Here is a 13,328-nt window from a genome sequence, read left to right as displayed (position 1 = left end):
GTTCTTGCCTGGAGAGTTCCATGAACAGTGGAGCCTGACAGGCTACAGTCCATGGGGTTGCAGAGTCGGACACAACTGAGCAACTAAAACACACACACACACACTCACACACACACACATACACAAAGAAATTTTAGCACCCAAAGAAGGCTTTGTCTTTGAAAAAAATACTAAAATAGAATATTAAATTGATGATGATTCTATGATTTATAAATCAATGACTGACACATCTATACCTGAAAACACCTTGGGTTCCATGGAGGACCATCCTGTGTGGGATCTGGCAGATTGGAAAGCAGTGGCAAGGTAAATGAATCAAAGGTTAAAAATCAAAGTTTCATCTTTTCAGTAGAATTCACGTGAATTCTTTTTATTTATCTTTTGGCAATTACACCAATGGGGAAATGCCCTCAGTAAGAAACTGGGCTCTTGGTTTCAAAGGTGGTGGTTTCATCACGTTCCAAACCCAGGTAGGGAGGGAGGGTCAGCCTCTTGCTGCCCGTCTGTCAGCGGCGGTGGGCTGGCTCTTGTTTCAGCCAGAGGCTCAATAAAGCAACATAGGAGGCTCTTGGCCCTTTTAGCAGGGAGGTTATATCTGCTCTGTGGCTTCCTTGGTGGCTCAGTGGTAAAGAATCCGCCTGCAGTGCAGGAGCCGCAGGAGATACAGGTTCAGTCCCTGGGTCGGGAAAATCCCCTGGAGAAGGACATGGCAACCCACTCCAGTATTCTTGCCTGGAGAATCCCATGGACAGAGGAGCCTGGTGGGCTGCAGTCCATGGGGTCGCAAAGAGTCGGACATGACTGAAGCAACTAGCATGCACACATGTATTTCTGCTCTGACACTCATAACCCAGTGCCTTCTGCCCTCAGAGTCTGCAGATGGACCCAAGTTCTGAACTAACAGGAGGTACTTCAATTAAATTATTTCAGCAGACCAGGAATAGCTTAGTTGTCTGGGCAACTTGGAGATGGTGTCCAATGATAAAAAAAAATTTGCATGAATCAACTGATTTGCAGACTTCTGTGCTTTTTTTTTTTTTTTTTTAAAGAGTTCTAAGATATTTCAGAAGTGTAATTCTAAGAAGCTCCTGGCATGCATGCATGCGTGCTAAGTCACTTCAGTTGTGTCCGACTCTTTGCGACCCTATGGACGGTAGCCCACCAGGCTCCTCTGTCCATGGGACTAATCAGGCAAGAATGCTGGAGTGGATTACCATACCCTTCTCCAGGGATTGAACCCAGGTCTCTTATGTCTCCTGCTTTGGCAGTCAGGTTCTTTACCACTAGCGCCACCTGGGAAGTCTGTGTTAATGATACTTTCCGAGCCTGTTAGCAGTGTGTGTGTCCATAATCATATCAGTGATGGGGCTTCATATAATGTCTAAATAATCATCCATGCCTCCTATGTAATCAGCATTTCATGCTTCCCGTTAATTACATTCAGTTCTGGTTTAATCAGGTCAACACAGAAAGGCCTTCTCAGAGAAAATGGGTTAAAATGTTAAACATGGCAGTTACCCTTTTAAGAAAATATATTGTAGGGTCTCTCATCTCACTCTATGGGTGAGGCCCTGGTTCTGGTCTCTAATATGGAGATCAGTTATTGGAGGGGCATTGAAAGGTCCTATATTTATTTATGCAGAGATGGATTCATGGGGAAAGAGAGCACCTAGCCAGAGGGGAGAAGGAGGCTCCTAGGTTTGCATTTCATGCAGAGGGGAGAGAAGGTATTCTGGCCCTTGCCTGTGTTCTTTTGGGAGAAATGAGCCTTGACTGGGGGTGATGTCATAGACGTGGCATAGTGCTTTGTTGACTGCCTATTCAGCTCTATTACCTTTTGCATCAGCTGACTCCCCCTCCCCACCCCGACTCTAAGGAAAGAACACATGACCTTGGCCAGGAGTGGTTGCATTCTGTCTCTCTGGCCGCTTGCAGATCCCTATGTGTGGCCTCAGCTAGTCCAGTCAGAATGGCTTTGGGGAATATAGTTGCCATCCTGTCATAAAGATATTCTCCTTTTTCTACTGGCTGTGGATAAGAAAGCTTGGAACACTTGGACCTATTAGCTCTCAGCTTGGAATCAGAGTTAGATGTTGAAGACAGACTCAGGGAAGGCACCCCAGACACTGGAATCACACTGGGCAGTATCATTCAATCCACTTGATCTACCCCTACCTGAAGCCCTTCTCATGGCTCTTTGAAAGCTAAGTTATTCTAACCAACACATATGATACTCTCTGACCTCTTGCCCATGGCCCACGTTGCTGACTTTTTGTGGCACTCATTCCCGCCGAGCCTGGTCCCAGTCTCCAAACCCTCCTCAATGCCATCAAATAAAAGCATTAAAGAAAGCTGATGTGAGGTGGAACCTACTTGTCGTTTTTGCCTAAAGATGCAACTGGCTTGTGCTTAGAGCCTTGTGACCAGAGCTTTTATGGAACTCCCAGCTCATGTCCTAGGTCAGCGTTTTCTATGGAAAAGAAAAGTTATCTAGGGGAAAGAGACATGCCATTTGGATGCAGAAACACCTGGGTTTAAATCCTGACTCTATCACCTACCTGCTATTGAATGTGGGCATATGCTTTAATTTCCCTAAACTTTCCCATCACTGTGTGTTTACCCAGGATGAGAGCTTTTGCATTTATCTCAAAGGAGCTGTTTGTGAGGGTTAAATGCCCTGAAGATTGGTAAGGTCTTGGCACCAGGCTTGGTTTCACAGGAAGGGCTCAGAACAGTTGGCCATGAGGTTTGAGGTTGGAGGTTCTAGAAAAATAGGAGATATGACACAGCCTCTCTGCCATGGAATGCAGTGAATTCCATGAGAACAGATAGGCACCAGCATGCCAGCTTCAGACTAGCAGCTGACACCATGTCTGGGGACCAGTGGTCTATACGCATTTTCCTCACTTGGCTTTGGCCACGTTCTCCATGACCTCTGCACTGGAAAATAAAGCTACCTTTCCTTTGCGCCTCCTTTTGGCCCTGCTTCCTTCCATGTCAAGCTTGCTGCTTCACAGACATGCAAGAGAGGAGAGCTTCGCTGTTCTTAGGAAAAGGCCCAGGAGCTCTGCACTGGCCGTGTCTTGGGATATTCACAGCTTCCTGCCAGCCACAGGCTCTGCCCTGTATGAACTGGAACGGGCAGTTCCTTGACTTTTGTCTATCGGGTCATTACTTCCAGGAAGAGTGTCTGGTGCATTGTAGGAATTTAGTAGATATTTGTTGATTGGTTGAGTGGTTTTCCTGTGCCTCAGTTTCCTTGGATGTCTAATGGGTTTTAACAATAATATCCGTCTTGCAGACAGGTGTGAGGACAAGAGTGGGCACCCAACAAATGATATTCAGGTGATTATACACCAGCCCCGAGCCGTGAACCCTCCTGAAGATGGTGAGACCAAAGAGACGGCAGTGAGGGGAAGGAGATAAATGGGGCCAAAGGGAGAGGGAGAGAAAAAGAGAGAAAGAAGAAGGAAGAGGAAGAGGGGAGGAAGAGAAAGGAGGTAGAGAGATGGGAAAGGAATAGATAAGGATGTGGAGAGCTGAGGGAGGGAGAGAGAGGGAACAAGGTGGAGGAAGGAGACAGGGAGCAGCCAGAGACAGAGGGGTGTGTGTGTGTGTGTGGTCCTCTGCAATGTCTAGTCTGGAACAAGATACCTTGGACAGCTCCTCTCCTGGCTGATGAGCGGTGTGCAGAGTATGGTAGTCTGTAACAGGAGACAGACTTTGCTCGTGGAAACAGAACACCAGATCTGCAGGTTCCTTTAAAAATTCAAGATGTTTATGGAGTGTGTGCCTGCTCCTGCTTCACCTTCCTGCTGGGCAGGAAGATTCCTGCCTGTCCAAACTGAGGAAGCAATCACCTTTGGAGCAGAAGAGTCCAGGCATCTAGTGGTCAGGCGTGTTCACACAGGTAGCAAACCTCTGCACCCCGCTTGTCTGAATGGACTAACAGCTCTACAGTCCTGCTGGCAGAGGTTCGGAGCCTTGGCCCATCTCCACAGGGAGATGCCTGCCAATGTTCATGAAAAATCGTGCTTCTTGTTTTCATTAGTTCTTTTTTTCAGCTCTCTCCCCCAGATTTCTCACATCACACACCTCACGCCCAGATAATCAAGGTGGCTCCCTATACATCTTTCTCTCCACTGTAGAATCAAACACCAATGCCTATACACCCACATTCAGGCCTTTCTGGGTTTTGTCAGTTGCCCTGTGTGTAACTTTTTCTATAACTTGTTTTACTCAAAAGTGTGTCCTGAATATTTTTTGTGCCAATGTATACCTCATTTCTAGCTCATTATTTTGAATGTGCATGTGCTTTATGGTAATCCATGGTGTGGATAAACCACAATTAAATCTGCACCCTCCCTCTGCTTTATGTGGATATCACGGAAATATAACATTGTCAATATATGATATACCACAATTTTATTCAACTGTTATATTAAAAGACATTTCACTTTTTTTTTTGCCTCCACAGGCTATCATAAAGATACTCTGGATATATTCTTGTGATTTTTATTTTAAGGAATCCATTTCTAGGAATTTGTGGTTCAGAACATGTCTATGTTATTTTAAATTATACCTCTGCCTGATGGTTTTTCAAAAAGACTGTAGGAATTGACCTTCCTACCAGTTATAGGTGGAGTGTCCTACTCCTTTTACACTCACCAGCGCTGAGTATTATCACTCTTCAATGAAGCATCAACTATTTAGCATGTGCGTAGAGTGTTTCATCATCAGTTTGTTTCCATTGTTCATTTCATTTATAGCTCCCTGGCTATGAAAATGAAAGTGAAGTCACTCAATCGTGTCCAACTCTTTGCAACCCCATGACTATAGCCTACGAGGCTCCTCAGTCCATGGAATTTTCCAGGCAAGACTACTGTAGTGGGTTGCCATTTCCTTCTCCAGGGGATCTTCCCAACCCAGGGATCGAACCTGGGTCTCCTACATTGCAGGCAGATGCTTTACCATGTGAGCCACCACGGAAGCCCATGACTACAGGTGCTTATTAATCATTGAATTTTCCTGCTCTGGGACATCATAAGAGTCTTTGACCTTCAGGGTCCTGAGTTTCAGGAAAGTCTGTCTTGGCAGCCTGAGTGGCAGGAAGGAGATGTGCTTGGAGTCAGAGTCCCGTGGTTCTGTAGTGGGCTTGCGGCAGCAGGAGCAGTGGGCGGGGGGGGACCACAAGTCAGGAGGGGTCAGGAGATTCCTTTGACACTGCCCATTCATTCTTCTCCCCAGGGGTGACTCACTTACCTCTTTTTTTTTTTTTTTAATATTTTTATTTATTTGACTGTACCGAGTCTTAGTTGTGGCATGTGGGATCTAGTTCCCAGAGCAGGGATAGAACCCAGGCCCCCTGCACTGGGAACGTGGAGTCTCAGTCACTGGACCACCAGGGAAGTCCCACTTAGATCTTTCTTTATGGAGTGGGCAAAAGCGTTTGTTTTTCTCACTTCAAGTCAGGGCAGCTCCGTGGGGCTGTGTTGCCAAGTGCAAAGTGTTTCAGAAGTTCAAGTGCAGACTTGACTGGTACAATGGTCAGGTTCGGCCACAGGCAGAGCTTTGCAAAACTGCCTTCAGGAATCAGGTCCTGCCTTCACACTGCTTCCTTTTAAGGTTTTCCACCCTGGTCTTAGTTGTCTTGTTTAAATGATGCCTTAAAAATTATTTTGAAAACACCATTTTTTCCCCATAATGTACCCAGGAGTAGCCACTGTTCCTCCTGCTTTTTCCAAAGTGCAGTTAGGTTTTGGGCTAGAATGAGTGACTCTAGGAGGGAAAGAAAGGGGGAGAGACAGAGACAGACAGACAGAGACAGAAAGAGAGACAGAGAAGATGAACAGAGACAGAGAGAGACAGACAGGCAGAGAGAAACAAAGAGACACAGAGACAGAGACAAACAGGCAGAGACAGAGATGAAGAGAAACACCTCTGAGCGTGCAAATCTCCGTGTAGCTGATGTGAGGCTGGGGGTCAGGGTCTGTCGATGCCACGGAGAGAGGTCACAGCTGAGGGGGGCTGGTCATGCTCACTGGACGAGGCGAGGCCTGCAGCAAGATGGAGAGTGAGGCTTCTCCCCAGAGGCACCTGCCTTCTAGCTCTTGTAGAAAACAAGATGACAACCGATGCATAAAATAAAAATGTGTGTCCATTAACAACTACGTGGAAGAGGGACATGGACAGGGTCCCTGACTGGCTGAATCTGGTTCTGGGTGGGCCAAGCCAGCGATGCTGTCCAGCGATTGGGCCTGTGTTTCCTTGTCCCCTCACCCCACCTGGCACATGGGCTTGGCCCGCCATGAAGCAGAGGCTGAAACCTGCTGTGGTCTTGGAGCCGTGGTGTGAGCAGGAGGAGGGCTCCTGTCCTGGCCCCAAGGCTGCCATCTTTGAAAAGTCTGCTAGCCAAGCTGGCCCTTGGCTGGCATCTGGCGTCTTGGATTTCCAAAGGGTTTTCACTGTTCCCCAGTTGACCAGGGTGGCTTGCTGTGTCCAGACTTGTTTGCATAAGCTATTGCACTGATGCAGACACCTGCTTTCCCTTGGGAGTCTGGAATTCTGGTCCATCCCAGACAGAGGGGCCTACGTGACCAGTTCCCGGTGAACCCTGGGCGCTGAGTCTCCACGCACTGTCACAGATTGATGCGGCAGGAATTAAGTTTGTCCTGCAGGATTCCCCAGAAGAAGATTCCGGACACTTTCTCCTAGTCCCCCAGACCCCACCCCAGCGTGCTTTCCCTTTGCTGGTTCTGCTTCCTGTCCTTTGCTGTCTTAAATCATCATCCTGAGCACGACCATGTCCTGAGTCCTGTGATTGCCACTCTTAAGTATCCACCTCCCCGGGGGTGGTCTTGGGGACCCTGACCCAGAGCTGCTTTCATTCACTGAGAACTGATCACACAGTTTGGATCAGGGATTCATACAGAGCAGAGCAGATCATTCATTGTGACCTGCCCATCTTACCTGAAGGTTTGTCCAAACCAAGAAGATGGAAAAGTATGTAGGGAAAAGGTGGCACCTGATGAAAAAGCTAAAATAATGTTTTAAAAGTCATTTACAAAAAAAAAAAGTCATTTACACATACACATATAGCTGATTCACTTCACTGTACAGAAGAACCTAGCACAACATTGTAAACAAGTATACTTCGGTAAATTAAAAAGAGAGAGAAAGAAGTCCTTTAAGTGGAGATGAAAGAGGAAGACTTTCCCTGGCTGACGGGAATATGCCTTGGGCCACACTCAGACCTCTCCGGCCACTTCTGTCCTGTTCGGCGGAAGTTGAGGTCAGTGAGGCCCATAAGTGACTTTGTTCCCCATGCTAGGCAGACCCGCAGGCCGTCCCAGAAGATGCGCTGTTTTCAGGCCTCTTCACTGGCCCAGAGATGTGCCAGTGCACCATGCCAGCCAGGTAGCGTGACATGTCCTGGTCACCGCCCTCTCAAACTGTCCCCATGTATGTCCAGATCACCGCAGGTCCCACGGCTGAACTAACTGGAAATGGCTTCTCAGAGGATGCACTGGACCGGCTGTGGGTACAATTTGCCGTTCAGTCCCTCAGTCTTGTCCCACTCTTTGTGACTCCATGGACTGCAGCACACCAGGCTTCCCTGTCCTTCCTCATCTCCCGGAGCTTGCTCAAACTCATGTCCATTGAGTCAGTGATGCCATCCAGCCATCTCATCCTCTGTCGTACCCTTCTCCTTCTGCCATCAATCTTTCTCAGTATCAGGGTCTTTTCCAATGAGTCGACTCTTCGCATCAGGTGGCCAAAGTATTGATACAAAAGAGCATCCAATCCTCGTTTTCCCCAACCTTCTACTCAAGGAGCCTCCCTTCCATCTGGAGTTGTCTGCTGGAGTTCCCTGCACGACAGAGAACGTGACAATCCAAGCATTTGAGTGTCTCCTGCCAAGGCAGCAGCTGGACAGGTTCTGTGTCCTGCTTGCCAGGCGACCACTCCTTGTCAAGTGCACAATAAACAGGATTTCAGACAAGAATACATGACTTTCTATCATGTGTGACTGGGGCTGGAAGAGAGCTGCTGGAGGAGAAATTGATCTGATTGCAGCTGCAGATTAGGGACCTTTTAAATCGAGCCTTTGTAAACCTTCTGAACTTCCCTCAGCCCTCCCACTGTATTCAGTCCATTCTGTAGGGGGTGCCTTCGGGGCCAGGTCGCTTAAAGTCCGTAGTTTCTACCTGCAACCTGTATCCGACAGGTAGCATCTTCCAGCCTAAGACCCGAAGGACTACTGATGATAAATAAAGCACCCTGGATGTCCCGTCTTCAGGTGGAGTGAAAGGTTAATGGTTCAGGAAGACAGCCCTGTGATTTCTCATGTGTCACAGGCTGTAACCCAGACAGGGAGGGACACAGCAGTGAACCCAAGAGGAGGCAGTGACTCCATGAAAGTCAAGGGGTGACATGAGAATCCTGGGAGAAGTTGGCATAGATGCTTATTGCTTGGGGGGTGGGGTGTTAGATCCTGGAAGCCCTGACTTTCCTGGATCCCGCAGTGCTGAGAAGTGATGCTGGCAGCGTCCCAGTGTGTCTGGTGGTGCTGGGGCTTTAGAAGCTGAGTGTAAGCTCCACTCCTTGGTTTCCTGGCTTGTGAAGTGTTTGGGTCCATGACCCCCAAGGCGCTTTTTGTTGAACCTTCTGCATCAATCAGGTAAGAGCCTTTAGAACAAAGTGAGCAAGCTCTAAACAGTCATCAGTCAGCTAGGATTTCTAAGAGATGTGTATTTCTGAAGCATCACAGGTATCCTAGTGGTGGTGGGTGATTGACACTGAATTTAGAGGAGGCAAGACTTTTTGTTTAATGAGTCACAAATGTGTGTTAATACTCTCTAGTAGATTGCTGGAAAATGTTACTTTGTTTTACCCTTTTGATTTACTTATCAAAAAGACAGGAGTTCACTGATTTAAAAATCTAAATATCTGCAAACACAAAGAGATAACCACAGCAGAGCTCTAAAGTGTGACTTGCAGGAGGAGGAGGTTGGAGCTGGTTAGGGACTCCAGCACTAGAAGAGCAAGGTATCAGCAGCGCATTTGATGTTTTCCGCCCAACGGAAGACAGGGAGCCAGATCCCAATCCAGCCCTGGAAGCGCAGCCGAAGTAGACTCGTTCCTTCCCTGGATGGGTGGGGGTCCCTCTGATAGAACCAGGTGAGTCCCACACCCAAGCTGCAGCACAGACCGTGTGTCCAACAACCATGACTAGCCAGGGGGTAGTTCTTTCCCTCTGCAGAGTCTGACTTCCCTCTCCTCCCAGAAGCACTACCCCAGCTTTAGCTGGGGTCCCACCCAACAAGCTTCTAGGCTTTAGACTGCCCTCTCAAACCCCAGAGGGACCCAGCCATACCAAGTGGCCTGGCCTGAGAGGTCTCTTTGACCTGCAGGGTTGAAACTTCCCTGAAAGACCCAGAGACACCAGGGTAGCCAGAAGGCTGCTTGCAAATGGCAGGTGGATCGTGACTGCGTGACTCCAGGTGGGGTTGGTTCACTCAGGACCGTAGAAATGATGCTCCTGAGATGTATCACTGCATCTCTGCATCCCTGCCCGGGATCCAACCTCTCCTCCTAAAGGGCCTTGGTTCCCACTGTATCTCATCTATTCCCCCTGTGTGTATGGCTTTAGTTATTGTTGTACAGGTAGCTCATCCACCAACTGGAGAAACTAGTTTTCTAGAGGTTCTTCTTTTTTTTTTTTTAAAGAGGTTCTTCTTACCAGATTTTCCTGTTTCCCACCCTGGTACTGGGGCAGGGGGTGGGGCTGGAAATGTAAGCTTGACCAAGTGGGTGCTTTTGTTTGGAACTCTGAATCTTTGTGGATGACATAAGAGGAAAAGTCAACAGTTGGAGAATGTTTATTTCAATAGCAAGTTCCTGGGTTGGGGGATAGGAACTTTCTAGCAGTTCCAAAACTGCCAGAAAAAGCAGGGGCAGCCCTCTGCTTCCTGAGCTTGGTTCTCCAAACTTTCTTTCTTCTTTAAATGCAATTTTTAAAGATTACGCTCCATTTCCAGTTAGAGTAAGTCCACTACATACAAACCTTCATGTTGCAAACTTTCTAAGATGCAAACTTGCATCAGGTTCCAGCAAGGAACCAGAGCCTGTTCCATCAATGTCGGGCGTGAGTGACATTGCGGTTGCCCGCTGTCTCCTATTGCTGACGATCCTTCAGCTCTACCATCTCCCACCTCCTCTCCTTCCTCCAGTCAGTAATTCTTCTTGTCTGTTCACTTGATGCCAGCCCCTGGATGCCAGTTGCCAGACTGTATTATTGTGCTTTTCAAGGTCCTGTACTGTAAGATTAAAATTTCCTTTATTGTTTTTAATGTATGTATTATTTGTTTGAGAAGTATTATAAACCTATTACAGCACAGTTCTATATAGCCTACTGTGTTAGTTGGATCCCTATGCTAACTTTGTTGGACTTAAGAACAAATTGGGCATATGAATGCATTCTCAGAACAGAATTTGTTCATATGTAGGGGACTTACTATATTACAAAATATTGACTATATTTCCTGTTTTGCATAATACATCCTTGTAGGCTATATTCCTTTTTTTTCCCTTTCATCTCCTATGTGTTCCCACTTCCTCCCCATAAACCCCCTTGCTGATGAAGTCAGCCACAGTTTGGTTTCTTTTCTGTTGCTTGCACCCAGTATAGAACCTAAGCGGCTGGAATAGTGATGCTTTATTTCGGTCAGAGTTGAGACAAGAGGCCAGAAGGGAGCTGAATGCAGCCTTGGCTGGGTGGGTTCCTCTGCAGGCTCCCCTGCACGGCTGCCCTGTGCAGTCTGACCAGGGTATCCTCCTTTCCTGTGTCTGACTCACTCTGAGGCTGAGCTTGGAGAAACAGTCGCCTGTAAGGATGACTTAAGGAGCAGGTGTTTTTGTACCTCTTGCAAAGAAACTCAGAGGAGATGATCAAAGCATCATGAATAAGCAATGTGTTCATGTCGAGTGTGTGGAAACATGGTCTCGGTCTGAAAACGTTGCAGAAATCCTGTGAAAGAAATCTACAAGTGCTTGGGAGGTGATGATTAGCTGGGGCTGTGTGTGGCGAATGTGAGGAAGTCAATCAAATGGGTGATACAGTATCAGATATAATTCTGACTGGCTGGCACATTGTGATCCGAGCCCATGCTATCATTTGGAGAGCTCTTTCTCTTTAGGAGGAGCATGGTCAGCCCCTTCAGGAGAATTTTTTAGGTGCTCAAATGCCCTGCATGTGCTTGTCACAGGATGTGAACCACGTTGATGTGGAGACATTAAACCTGACTGAAGAGGTTCATCTCAGCAACTGCGGCTGATAACTTGGGACAAGCTGGTTTCCATGAAGGAATCGGAGTCCTTTGTCACGGTGACTTGGACTCTCTCCTGTAGCCATTACACGTTTTATTTTTCACTTAAGCAAAAGGCATCCTTCTGCATTGGGACAAAGGTCTGTCCAGGTCGTGATTTGAAACTGAGAAATATTGATAGGTTCTAGACTGTCTCAAGTTCATTGTCTGTAGCTTGCTGTGAAGATGTTCATTTTCACAGGCACACTTTGAGATGAGGTTTGGCTGAAAGCCACCAACAAACAGTCTTGCTATGAAAGGGAAGACACTTAGCGGAATTCCTTTTGGAAATGACTCTCTCAGCCTCTGCTTCTTCAATCCACACTCCTCCCCAAACCTGCCACAGCCGTGAAAGCCTGCTTTCGTGGATGAAGCTAAGAAGCTATGCAAATGAATGGATCCTTCCTACGTGCCATCTTGGGCATCTCCGAAAACACAGTTCTTCCTTTCTGCGACCTCTTCTGGGCAATTAGTGGTGGAAAAATTGTGAAATCGTGGCTATCTCAGGAAATCAACATTCTCAGGATTATTTTTCTTTATCACTGTTGTTAATTTGTTTTTTGTTTTCTTTTTTTTAAAGAAAAGTGCAGAGGAGAAAATAGCACATGTGGAATTTCCATCACAGAGATTCCTAAAGGCTATATTTTAGTGTATTTGCTTCCAGTTATTAGTTTTTTAATTAAATTTTTTTTGACTACACCTGGAAGCTTCCAAGTTCCCAGACTAGAGCTTGAACCCAGGCCATGGCAGTGAAAGCTCCAAATCCTAACTACTAGGCCACCAGGGAACTCCCGCCTCCAGTTGTTTTTACTGTCTATACTTTTAAAAAGTTACACATTGCCCTGGCCTTTTTAAACTTTTTTCTTTTTTCTAAAAAATATAGTTACCTGTGCTATGCAGTAGGACCTTGTTGTTTATCAACTTTTTCTTTTTTTAAAAAAGTGAAGTACAGTTGATTTAGAATGTTATGTTATTTTCAGATATATGGCAAATTGATTCATATACATACATATTTAGATTCTTTTCCATTATAGGTTATGACAATATATTGTGTATAATTCCCTGTACTATACAGTAGGACCTTGTTGGTTATGGATATTACATATAGTGGCATATATATTAATATATATTGATCCCAAATTTCTTAAACTTTTGCTTATGAAAATTTTCAACCATACTGAGAAATTGAAAGCATAGTGCAATCACCACTAGCAGACACACCATGTAAAAGCAATCATTTTAAAAACTGTCACATTTGGTAGTCTGCTTGTCTAGCTATACACTTGTCTATCAATCAATCTATCATCTATTTTGAATGAACTAATTCAAAGATACAGATATGGTGCCACTTCTTGACTTTATTATGCATCATCCTGAAGTAAGATTATTTCCTACATGACCATAATATCATGCTCCTAACTAAAACTTCCATCATTCTCTAATATTACCTAATATCCAGCCCATACTCAAAAGTTCTTAGTTGTTCCTAGCATATATTTTTATCCCTTAAAAAAATTAAACCAGAATCCAATCCAACTTTACATGTTATATCGACTGCCATGTCTTTTTAGTCTTTTAATTGAAAACACTTTTTCCTCCAGGCCATTGATTTATTGAAGAGACCAGATCAATTGTACATTTTGTGTTTCAAAGTAAATCAAGCATAATGAATAAAGCTAAATTCTTCTTTAATTTATAGAGTCACCTCAATATCCACCCCAAACCCCAGATGCATCCACTATATTATTAGGATATTGTATATCCTTCCAAATTTTAAAATGAAAGTGAAAGTCACTCAGTCATGTCTGACTCTTTGTGACCCCCATGGACTATACAGTCCATGGAATTCTCTAGGCCAGAATACTGGAGTGGATAGCCATTCCCTTCTCCAGAGGATCTTCCCAACCCAGAGATCGAACCCAGGTCTCCTGCACTGCAGGCAAATTCTTTACCAGCTGAGCC

The sequence above is a fragment of the Muntiacus reevesi genome, chromosome 13, assembly GCF_963930625.1.
Source record: "Muntiacus reevesi chromosome 13, mMunRee1.1, whole genome shotgun sequence".
Lineage (NCBI taxonomy): Eukaryota > Metazoa > Chordata > Mammalia > Artiodactyla > Cervidae > Muntiacus > Muntiacus reevesi.
The sequence above is the reverse complement of the archived record's forward strand: the minus strand, read 5'-3'. Positions refer to the sequence as shown.